Source organism: Schistocerca serialis, unplaced genomic scaffold (assembly GCF_023864345.2).
Source record: "Schistocerca serialis cubense isolate TAMUIC-IGC-003099 unplaced genomic scaffold, iqSchSeri2.2 HiC_scaffold_971, whole genome shotgun sequence".
NCBI classification, from domain to species: Eukaryota; Metazoa; Arthropoda; class Insecta; order Orthoptera; family Acrididae; genus Schistocerca; species Schistocerca serialis.
In genome coordinates, this window is record NW_026048597.1 from 24463 (window position 1) to 34839 (window position 10377).

The window sequence follows — 10377 nt, forward strand, 5'->3', positions numbered from 1 at the left end:
GAGACGAGGGGCGAAGGAAAACTATTCGTACCGCGACAGTTCACAGTTTCGAAGATCGCGTTTCGTTACGTGGAATACCCGTAGAAGAAAAAGGTACGTTTTGTGCGGTGGCCGGGAATCGAACCCGGATCAACTGCTTGGGAAGCAACCATGCTGACCGTTACACCACCACCGCGTTGTGCTGCGTCCCACCCACGCCCTCATGTGTCGGCTACCCTCCTGCCACCAGAGGCCGAAGGCGATGGCGCTGTAGGCGCTCAACGCCAGGGCGGAGGTGAGCACATCTGAACGCAGTGCGTAGGTGCTGCTAGGGCGATGTAGTGAAGCTAGAAGCAGAACTGACAGCCGTTGAAAAACTGCCCTTTAATTTACAGCAGGGCGATAAAACAAATATCTAATGTGACGTACTTACTGATGATCCAGAGACGATGCAGCATATGTGTGCCAATCCAGAAGTAGAAAGCGCCTAAGTATCACAATATTAAGTTGGTTAGTTTGATGCTCGCCTGGAGCATATCATTAGCTTCCCCTGAGGGCGAAATGCACAGCGTAGCCGTTGCTAGGTAACGGCCTTTTGTGTCGTTTTTTGTTTTCTCTGCGTCAATGTGAATATTGATAACTACAGTTCTGCTCGTTCCACTCAAGACAGATGGCGACGGAAAACAATGGTTTAAGGCACCATGTTTAAGCTGTGGTTCCCGAAAGGGAGGTTTGTGGTGCAACCTCACATCTGACAACTCGTTTTAAATACTCTAAAACCAACGTAATTCCTTCACACAAGGAAAGAAAACACGCTAATTTCGCCGTCAGGCTCTGGAGATATTCCTTGAAAGGACGGTAGTAGAGACTTTGCGCTCACACGTCAGATTGGCCGAGCGGTCTAAGGCGCCAGATTTAAGCTCTGGTTCCCTAAGGGGAGCGTGGGTTCGAACCCCACATCTGACAATGCATTTTAGATATTCCAAAACTACCAATTTCATACATGCGGGAAAACAAGTAAATTACGCGGGAACAGGTTCCACAGATACTACTAGAGACGGCAGTGACTATGGTGCTTGCCTTGCAAGTCTGATTGTCTGGCGGTCAGAAAGAATGGAAAGCTGCTAGGAGACATGGCTTTCGCCACGAGGCCAGGATTCGATTCCCGGTAGCCGAACATACTTTTGCTTGCTGTGTCTTGGTTATTCTCACAGCATTTACGATATCTTTGTGTTGTGGTTTTTGGGGTCCAAGCATCAGGCGAGCAAACGTGAAGGAAAGCAGATATGTGTTTAAATGAGAGTCAGGGCAGTAATAAAGGTGGATGAGGACGGTGGATCGGGTATTGGACTGCAGACGTGCCACATTGCGTAGCTCGATAGCTGAGTAAGTTAGAGCGTCGTGCTGTGAACACAAAGGCCACGTATTCGACCGCACCAAGTGCCGTTTCATTTTTCTCCCCTAAAAGACAATGCTTCCTCCAGCGTGACACTGCCAGGTAAATAACAAGCGATCTTCACAAGAAGTAAGATGTTTACACGTTGCGCGATACTGTCGCCAACGGCCATACCGCGCGTAGTGCAGCGGTTCTCGTATGTTCACCGGCGTTAAGATTCGTTGGCCGTGGTTAGTACTTGGATGCGTGCTCGGCTGGGAACTCGATGTGCTGTTCGCTTCTTTCATTTTGCATTTTTCCTTCGGTTTCGCTGTTGCTTAGCGATAATGATGCGGTCCCGCACGCTAAGGGCGCCACTCTTACCTCTCGGTACACTAAGGGGCGAATCTGTGGCCACAATAAAATGAAAGATTCTGTCGTGTGTTTGTCGATTTTTGATCTCTCCCAGTCGTTTCTCGCACCTGCCCTCTACATATATGCCCATTTCCAAGCGTCAGCTTTCGCGTCAGCCGAGCAAAGTCGAGACAAGTCGACACATGGAGACACACGATGCTGAGAAACGAAACCCGCAGACTAGCGCCATGGCAGCACGGACTGAGACGAGGGGCGAAGGAAAACTATTCGTACCGCGACAGTTCACAGTTTCGAAGATCGCGTTTCGTTACGTGGAATACCCGTAGAAGAAAAGGTACGTTTTGTGCGGTGGCCGGGAATCGAACCCGGATCAACTGCTTGGGAAGCAACCATGCTGACCGTTACACCACCACCGCGTTGTGCTGCGTCCCACCCACGCCCTCATGTGTCGGCTACCCTCCTGCCACCAGAGGCCGAAGGCGATGGCGCTGTAGGCGCTCAACGCCAGGGCGGAGGTGAGCACATCTGAACGCAGTGCGTAGGTGCCTGCTAGGGCGATGTAGTGAAGCTAGAAGCAGAACTGACAGCCGTTGAAAAACTGCCCTTTAATTTACAGCAGGGCGATAAAACAAATATCTAATGTGACGTACTTACTGATGATCCAGAGACGATGCAGCATATGTGTGCCAATCCAGAAGTAGAAAGCGCCTAAGTATCACAATATTAAGTTGGTTAGTTTGATGCTCGCCTGGAGCATATCATTAGCTTCCCCTGAGGGCGAAATGCACAGCGTAGCCGTTGCTAGGTAACGGCCTTTTGTGTCGTTTTTTGTTTTCTCTGCGTCAATGTGAATATTGATAACTACAGTTCTGCTCGTTCCACTCAAGACAGATGGGCGACGGAAAACAATGGTTTAAGGCACCATGTTTAAGCTGTGGTTCCCGAAAGGGAGGTTTGTGGTGCAACCTCACATCTGACAACTCGTTTTAAATACTCTAAAACCAACGTAATTCCTTCACACAAGGAAAGAAAACACGCTAATTTCGCCGTCAGGCTCTGGAGATATTCCTTGAAAGGACGGTAGTAGAGACTTTGCGCTCACACGTCAGATTGGCCGAGCGGTCTAAGGCGCCAGATTTAAGCTCTGGTTCCCTAAGGGGAGCGTGGGTTCGAACCCCCACATCTGACAATGCATTTTAGATATTCCAAAACTACCAATTTCATACATGCGGGAAAACAAGTAAATTACGCGGGAACAGGTTCCACAGATACTACTAGAGACGGCAGTGAACTATGGTGCTTGCCTTGCAAGTCTGATTGTCTGGCGGTCAGAAAGAATGGAAAGCTGCTAGGAGACATGGCTTTCGCCACGAGGCAGGATTCGATTCCCGGTAGCCGAACATACTTTTGCTTGCTGTGTCTTGGTTATTCTCACAGCATTTACGATATCTTTGTGTTGTGGTTTTTGGGGTCCAAGCATCAGGCGAGCAAACGTGAAGGAAAGCAGATATGTGTTTAAATGAGAGTCAGGGCAGTAATAAAGGTGGATGAGACGGTGGATCGGTATTGGACTGCAGACGTGCCACATTGCGTAGCTCGATAGCTGAGTAAGTTAGAGCGTCGTGCTGTGAACACAAAGGCCACGTATTCGACCGCACCAAGTGCCGTTTCATTTTTCTCCCCTAAAAGACAATGCTTCCTCCAGCGTGACACTGCCAGGTAAATAACAAGCGATCTTCACAAGAAGTAAGATGTTTACACGTTGCGCGATACTGTCGCCAACGGCCATACCGCGCGTAGTGCAGCGGTTCTCGTATGTTCACCCGGCGTTAAGATTCGTTGGCCGTGGTTAGTACTTGGATGCGTGCTCGGCTGGGAACTCGATGTGCTGTTCGCTTCTTTTCATTTTGCATTTTTCCTTCGGTTTCGCTGTTGCTTAGCGATAATGATGCGGTCCCGCACGCTGGCGCCACTCTTACCTCTCGGTACACTAATAGGGGCGAATCTGTGGCCACAATAAAATGAAAGATTCTGTCGTGTGTTTGTCGATTTTTGATCTCTCCCAGTCGTTTCTCGCACCTGCCCTCTACATATATGCCCATTTCCAAGCGTCAGCTTTCGCGTCAGCCGAGCAAAGTCGAGACAAGTCGACACATGGAGACACACGATGCTGAGAAACGAAACCCGCAGACTAGCGCCATGGCAGCACGGACTGAGACGAGGGGCGAAGGAAAACTATTCGTACCGCGACAGTTCACAGTTTCGAAGATCGCGTTTCGTTACGTGGAATACCCGTAGAAGAAAAAGGTACGTTTTGTGCGGTGGCCGGGAATCGAACCCGGATCAACTGCTTGGGAAGCAACCATGCTGACCGTTACACCACCACCGCGTTGTGCTGCGTCCCACCCCACGCCCTCATGTGTCGGCTACCCTCCTGCCACCAGAGGCCGAAGGCGATGGCGCTGTAGGCGCTCAACGCCAGGGCGGAGGTGAGCACATCTGAACGCAGTGCGTAGGTGCTGCTAGGGCGATGTAGTGAAGCTAGAAGCAGAACTGACAGCCGTTGAAAAACTGCCCTTTAATTTACAGCAGGGCGATAAAACAAATATCTAATGTGACGTACTTACTGATGATCCAGAGACGATGCAGCATATGTGTGCCAATCCAGAAGTAGAAAGCGCCTAAGTATCACAATATTAAGTTGGTTAGTTTGATGCTCGCCTGGAGCATATCATTAGCTTCCCCTGAGGGCGAAATGCACAGCGTAGCCGTTGCTAGGTAACGGCCTTTTGTGTCGTTTTTTGTTTTCTCTGCGTCAATGTGAATATTGATAACTACAGTTCTGCTCGTTCCACTCAAGACAGATGGCGACGGAAAACAATGGTTTAAGGCACCATGTTTAAGCTGTGGTCTCCCGAAAGGGAGGTTTGTGGTGCAACCTCACATCTGACAACTCGTTTTAAATACTCTAAAACCAACGTAATTCCTTCACACAAGGAAAGAAAACACGCTAATTTCGCCGTCAGGCTCTGGAGTGATATTCCTTGAAGGACGGTAGTAGAGACTTTGCGCTCACACGTCAGATTGGCCGAGCGGTCTAAGGCGCCAGATTTAAGCTCTGGTTCCCTAAGGGAGCGTGGGTTCGAACCCCACATCTGACAATGCATTTTAGATATTCCAAAACTACCAATTTCATACATGCGGGAAAACAAGTAAATTACGCGGGAACAGGTTCCACAGATACTACTAGAGACCGGCAGTGACTATGGTGCTTGCCTTGCAAGTCTGATTGTCTGGCGGTCAGAAAGAATGGAAAGCTGCTAGGAGACATGGCTTTCGCCACGAGGCCAGGATTCGATTCCCGGTAGCCGAACATACTTTTGCTTGCTGTGTCTTGGTTATTCTCACAGCATTTACGATATCTTTGTGTTGTGGTTTTTGGGGTCCAAGCATCAGGCGAGCAAACGTGAAGGAAAGCAGATATGTGTTTAAATGAGAGTCAGGGCAGTAATAAAGGTGGATGAGACGGTGGATCGGGTATTGGACTGCAGACGTGCCACATTGCGTAGCTCGATAGCTGAGTAAGTTAGAGCGTCGTGCTGTGAACACAAAGGCCACGTATTCGACCGCACCAAGTGCCGTTTCATTTTTCTCCCTAAAAGACAATGCTTCCTCCAGCGTGACACTGCCAGGTAAATAACAAGCGATCTTCACAAGAAGTAAGATGTTTACACGTTGCGCGATACTGTCGCCAACGGCCATACCGCGCGTAGTGCAGCGGTTCTCGTATGTTCACCGGCGTTAAGATTCGTTGGCCGTGGTTAGTACTTGGATGCGTGCTCGGCTGGGAACTCGATGTGCTGTTCGCTTCTTTCATTTTGCATTTTTCCTTCGGTTTCGCCTGTTGCTTAGCGATAATGATGCGGTCCCGCACGCTGGCGCCACTCTTACCTCTCGGTACACTAAGGGGCGAATCTGTGGCCACAATAAAATGAAAGATTCTGTCGTGTGTTTGTCGATTTTTGATCTCTCCCAGTCGTTTCTCGCACCTGCCCTCTACATATATGCCCATTTCCAAGCGTCAGCTTTCGCGTCAGCCGAGCAAAGTCGAGACAAGTCGACACATGGAGACACACGATGCTGAGAAACGAAACCCGCAGACTAGCGCCATGGCAGCACGGACTGAGACGAGGGGCGAAGGAAAACTATTCGTACCCGCGACAGTTCACAGTTTCGAAGATCGCGTTTCGTTACGTGGAATACCCGTAGAAGAAAAAGGTACGTTTTGTGCGGTGGCCGGAATCGAACCCCGGATCAACTGCTTGGGAAGCAACCATGCTGACCGTTACACCACCACCGCGTTGTGCTGCGTCCCACCCCACGCCCCTCATGTGTCGGCTACCCTCCTGCCACCAGAGGCCGAAGGCGATGGCGCTGTAGGCGCTCAACGCCAGGGCGGAGGTGAGCACATCTGAACGCAGTGCGTAGGTGCTGCTAGGGCGATGTAGTGAAGCTAGAAGCAGAACTGACAGCCGTTGAAAAACTGCCCTTTAATTTTACAGCAGGGCGATAAAACAAATATCTAATGTGACGTACTTACTGATGATCCAGAGACGATGCAGCATATGTGTGCCAATCCAGAAGTAGAAAGCGCCTAAGTATCACAATATTAAGTTGGTTAGTTTGATGCTCGCCTGGAGCATATCATTAGCTTCCCCTGAGGGCGAAATGCACAGCGTAGCCGTTGCTAGGTAACGGCCTTTTGTGTCGTTTTTTGTTTTCTCTGCGTCAATGTGAATATTGATAACTACAGTTCTGCTCGTTCCACTCAAGACAGATGGCGACGGAAAACAATGGTTTAAGGCACCATGTTTAAGCTGTGGTTCCCGAAAGGGAGGTTTGTGGTGCAACCTCACATCTGACAACTCGTTTTAAATACTCTAAAACCACACGTAATTCCTTCACACAAGGAAAGAAAACACGCTAATTTCGCCGTCAGGCTCTGGAGATATTCCTTGAAAGGACGGTAGTAGAGACCTTTGCGCTCACACGTCAGATTGGCCGAGCGGTCTAAGGCGCCAGATTTAAGCTCTGGTTCCCTAAGGGGAGCGTGGGTTCGAACCCCACATCTGACAATGCATTTTAGATATTCCAAAACTACCAATTTCATACATGCGGGAAAACAAGTAAATTACGCGGGAACAGGTTCCACAGATACTACTAGAGACGGCAGTGACTATGGTGCTTGCCTTGCAAGTCTGATTGTCTGGCGGTCAGAAAGAATGGAAAGCTGCTAGGAGACATGGCTTTCGCCACGAGGCCAGGATTCGATTCCCGGTAGCCGAACATACTTTTGCTTGCTGTGTCTTGGTTATTCTCACAGCATTTACGATATCTTTGTGTTGTGGTTTTTTGGGGTCCAAGCATCAGGCGAGCAAACGTGAAGGGAAAGCAGATATGTGTTTAAATGAGTGTCAGGGCAGTAATAAAGGTGGATGAGACGGTGGATCGGGTATTGGACTGCAGACGTGCCACATTGCGTAGCTCGATAGCTGAGTAAGTTAGAGCGTCGTGCTGTGAACACAAAGGCCACGTATTCGACCGCACCAAGTGCCGTTTCATTTTTCTCCCCTAAAAGACAATGCTTCCTCCAGCGTGACACTGCCAGGTAAATAACAAGCGATCTTCACAAGAAGTAAGATGTTTACACGTTGCGCGATACTGTCGCCAACGGCCATACCGCGCGTAGTGCAGCGGTTCTCGTATGTTCACCGGCGTTAAGATTCGTTGGCCGTGGTTAGTACTTGGATGCGTGCTCGGCTGGGAACTCGATGTGCTGTTCGCTTCTTTCATTTTGCATTTTTTCCTTCGGTTTCGCTGTTGCTTAGCGATAATGATGCGGTCCCGCACGCTGGCGCCACTCTTACCCTCTCGGTACACTAAGGGGCGAATCTGTGGCCACAATAAAAATGAAAGATTCTGTCGTGTGTTTGTCGATTTTTGATCTCTCCCAGTCGTTTCTCGCACCTGCCCTCTACATATATGCCCATTTCCAAGCGTCAGCTTTCGCGTCAGCCGAGCAAAGTCGAGACAAGTCGACACATGGAGACACACGATGCTGAGAAACGAAACCCCGCAGGACTAGCGCCATGGCAGCACCGGACTGAGACGAGGGCGAAGGAAAACTATTCGTACCGCGACAGTTCACAGTTTCGAAGATCGCGTTTCGTTACGTGGAATACCCGTAGAAGAAAAAGGTACGTTTTGTGCGGTGGCCGGGAATCGAACCCGGATCAACTGCTTGGGAAGCAACCATGCTGACCGTTACACCACCACCGCGTTGTGCTGCGTCCCACCCACGCCCTCATGTGTCGGCTACCCTCCTGCCACCAGAGGCCGAAGGCGATGGCGCTGTAGGCGCTCAACGCCAGGGCGGAGGTGAGCACATCTGAACGCAGTGCGTAGGCTGCTGCTAGGGCGATGTAGTGAAGCTAGAAGCAGAACTGACAGCCGTTGAAAAACTGCCCTTTAATTTACAGCCAGGGCGATAAAACAAATATCTAATGTGACGTACTTACTGATGATCCAGAGACGATGCAGCATATGTGTGCCAATCCAGAAGTAGAAAGCGCCTAAGTATCACAATATTAAGTTGGTTAGTTTGATGCTCGCCTGGAGCATATCATTAGCTTCCCCTGAGGGCGAAATGCACAGCGTAGCCGTTGCTAGGTAACGGCCTTTTGTGTCGTTTTTTGTTTTCTCTGCGTCAATGTGAATATTGATAACTACAGTTCTGCTCGTTCCACTCAAGACAGATGGCGACGGAAAACAATGGTTTAAGGGCACCATGTTTAAGCTGTGGTTCCCGAAAGGGAGGTTTGTGGTGCAACCTCACATCTGACAACTCGTTTTAAATACTCTAAAACCAACGTAATTCCTTCACACAAGGAAAGAAAACACGCTAATTTCGCCGTCAGGCTCTGGAGATATTCCTTGAAAGGACGGTAGTAGAGACTTTGCGCTCACACGTCAGATTGGCCGAGCGGTCTAAGGCGCCAGATTTAAGCTCTGGTTCCCTAAGGGGAGCGTGGGTTCGAACCCCACATCTGACAATGCATTTTAGATATTCCAAAACTACCAATTTCATACATGCGGGAAAACAAGTAAATTACGCGGGAACAGGTTCCACAGATACTACTAGAGACGGCGCAGTGACTATGGTGCTTGCCTTGCAAGTCTGATTGTCTGGCGGTCAGAAAGAATGGAAAGCTGCTAGGAGACATGGCTTTCGCCACGAGGCCAGGATTCGATTCCCGGTAGCCGAACATACTTTTGCTTGCTGTGTCTTGGTTATTCTCACAGCATTTACGATATCTTTGTGTTGTGGTTTTTGGGGTCCAAGCATCAGGCGAGCAAACGTGAAGGAAAGCAGATATGTGTTTAAATGAGAGTCAGGGCAGTAATAAAGGTGGATGAGACGGTGGATCGGGTATTGGACTGCAGACGTGCCACATTGCGTAGCTCGATAGCTGAGTAAGTTAGAGCGTCGTGCTGTGAACACAAAGGCCACGTATTCGACCGCACCAAGTGCCGTTTCATTTTTCTCCCCTAAAAGACAATGCTTCCTCCAGCGTGACACTGCCAGGTAAATAACAAGCGATCTTCACAAGAAGTAAGATGTTTACACGTTGCGCGATACTGTCGCCAACGGCCATACCGCGCGTAGTGTCAGCGGTTCTCGTATGTTCACCGGCGTTAAGATTCGTTGGCCGTGGTTAGTACTTGGATGCGTGCTCGGCTGGGAACTCGATGTGCTGTTCGCTTCTTTCATTTTGCATTTTTCCTTCGGTTTCGCTGTTGCTTAGCGATAATGATGCGGTCCCGCACGCTGGCGCCACTCTTACCTCTCGGTACACTAAGGGGCGAATCTGTGGCCACAATAAAATGAAAGATTCTGTCGTGTGTTTGTCGATTTTTTGATCTCTCCCAGTCGTTTCTCGCACTGCCCTCTACATATATGCCCATTTCCAAGCGTCAGCTTTCGCGTCAGCCGAGCAAAGTCGAGACAAGTCGACACATGGAGACACACGATGCTGAGAAACGAAACCCGCAGACTAGCGCCATGGCAGCACGGACTGAGACGAGGGGCGAAGGAAAACTATTCGTACCGCGACAGTTCACAGTTTCGAAGATCGCGTTTCGTTACGTGGAATACCCGTAGAAGAAAAAGGTACGTTTTGTGCGGTGGCCGGGAATCGAACCCGGATCAACTGCTTGGGAAGCAACCATGCTGACCGTTACACCACCACCGCGTTGTGCTGCGTCCCACCCACGCCCTCATGTGTCGGCTACCCTCCTGCCACCAGAGGCCGAAGGCGATGGCGCTGTAGGCGCTCAACGCCAGGGCGGAGGTGAGCACATCTGAACGCAGTGCGTAGGTGCTGCTAGGGCGATGTAGTGAAGCTAGAAGCAGAACTGACAGCCGTTGAAAAACTGCCCTTTAATTTACAGCAGGGCGATAAAACAAATATCTAATGTGACGTACTTACTGATGATCCAGAGACGATGCAGCATATGTGTGCCAATCCAGAAGTAGAAAGCGCCTAAGTATCACAATATTAAGTTGGTTAGTTTGATGCTCGCCTGGA

At 49.7% G+C, this 10377-nt stretch overlaps 10 non-coding genes across 10 annotated transcripts; 5 read left to right on the forward strand and 5 right to left on the reverse strand.

Moving 5' to 3' along the window:
- Positions 1-103: 103 nt before the first annotated feature.
- Positions 104-175, reverse strand: Trnag-ccc (transfer RNA glycine (anticodon CCC)). Its single transcript has one exon. It is a non-coding gene; the product is annotated as a tRNA-Gly (tRNA).
- A 686-nt stretch (positions 176-861) lies between these two features.
- Positions 862-945, forward strand: Trnal-uaa (transfer RNA leucine (anticodon UAA)). The gene has a single exon. It is a non-coding gene; the product is annotated as a tRNA-Leu (tRNA).
- A 1128-nt stretch (positions 946-2073) lies between these two features.
- Positions 2074-2145, reverse strand: Trnag-ccc (transfer RNA glycine (anticodon CCC)). Its single transcript has one exon. It is a non-coding gene; the product is annotated as a tRNA-Gly (tRNA).
- Positions 2146-2833: 688 nt separating this feature from the next.
- Trnal-uaa (transfer RNA leucine (anticodon UAA)) lies at positions 2834-2918 on the forward strand. Its single transcript has one exon. It is a non-coding gene; the product is annotated as a tRNA-Leu (tRNA).
- A 1128-nt stretch (positions 2919-4046) lies between these two features.
- Trnag-ccc (transfer RNA glycine (anticodon CCC)) lies at positions 4047-4118 on the reverse strand. Its single transcript has one exon. It is a non-coding gene; the product is annotated as a tRNA-Gly (tRNA).
- Positions 4119-4807: 689 nt separating this feature from the next.
- Trnal-uaa (transfer RNA leucine (anticodon UAA)) lies at positions 4808-4890 on the forward strand. Its single transcript has one exon. It is a non-coding gene; the product is annotated as a tRNA-Leu (tRNA).
- Positions 4891-6780: 1890 nt separating this feature from the next.
- Positions 6781-6864, forward strand: Trnal-uaa (transfer RNA leucine (anticodon UAA)). The gene has a single exon. It is a non-coding gene; the product is annotated as a tRNA-Leu (tRNA).
- Positions 6865-7996: 1132 nt separating this feature from the next.
- Positions 7997-8068, reverse strand: Trnag-ccc (transfer RNA glycine (anticodon CCC)). Its single transcript has one exon. It is a non-coding gene; the product is annotated as a tRNA-Gly (tRNA).
- Positions 8069-8757: 689 nt separating this feature from the next.
- Trnal-uaa (transfer RNA leucine (anticodon UAA)) lies at positions 8758-8841 on the forward strand. The gene has a single exon. It is a non-coding gene; the product is annotated as a tRNA-Leu (tRNA).
- A 1128-nt stretch (positions 8842-9969) lies between these two features.
- Positions 9970-10041, reverse strand: Trnag-ccc (transfer RNA glycine (anticodon CCC)). The gene has a single exon. It is a non-coding gene; the product is annotated as a tRNA-Gly (tRNA).
- Positions 10042-10377: the final 336 nt, after the last annotated feature.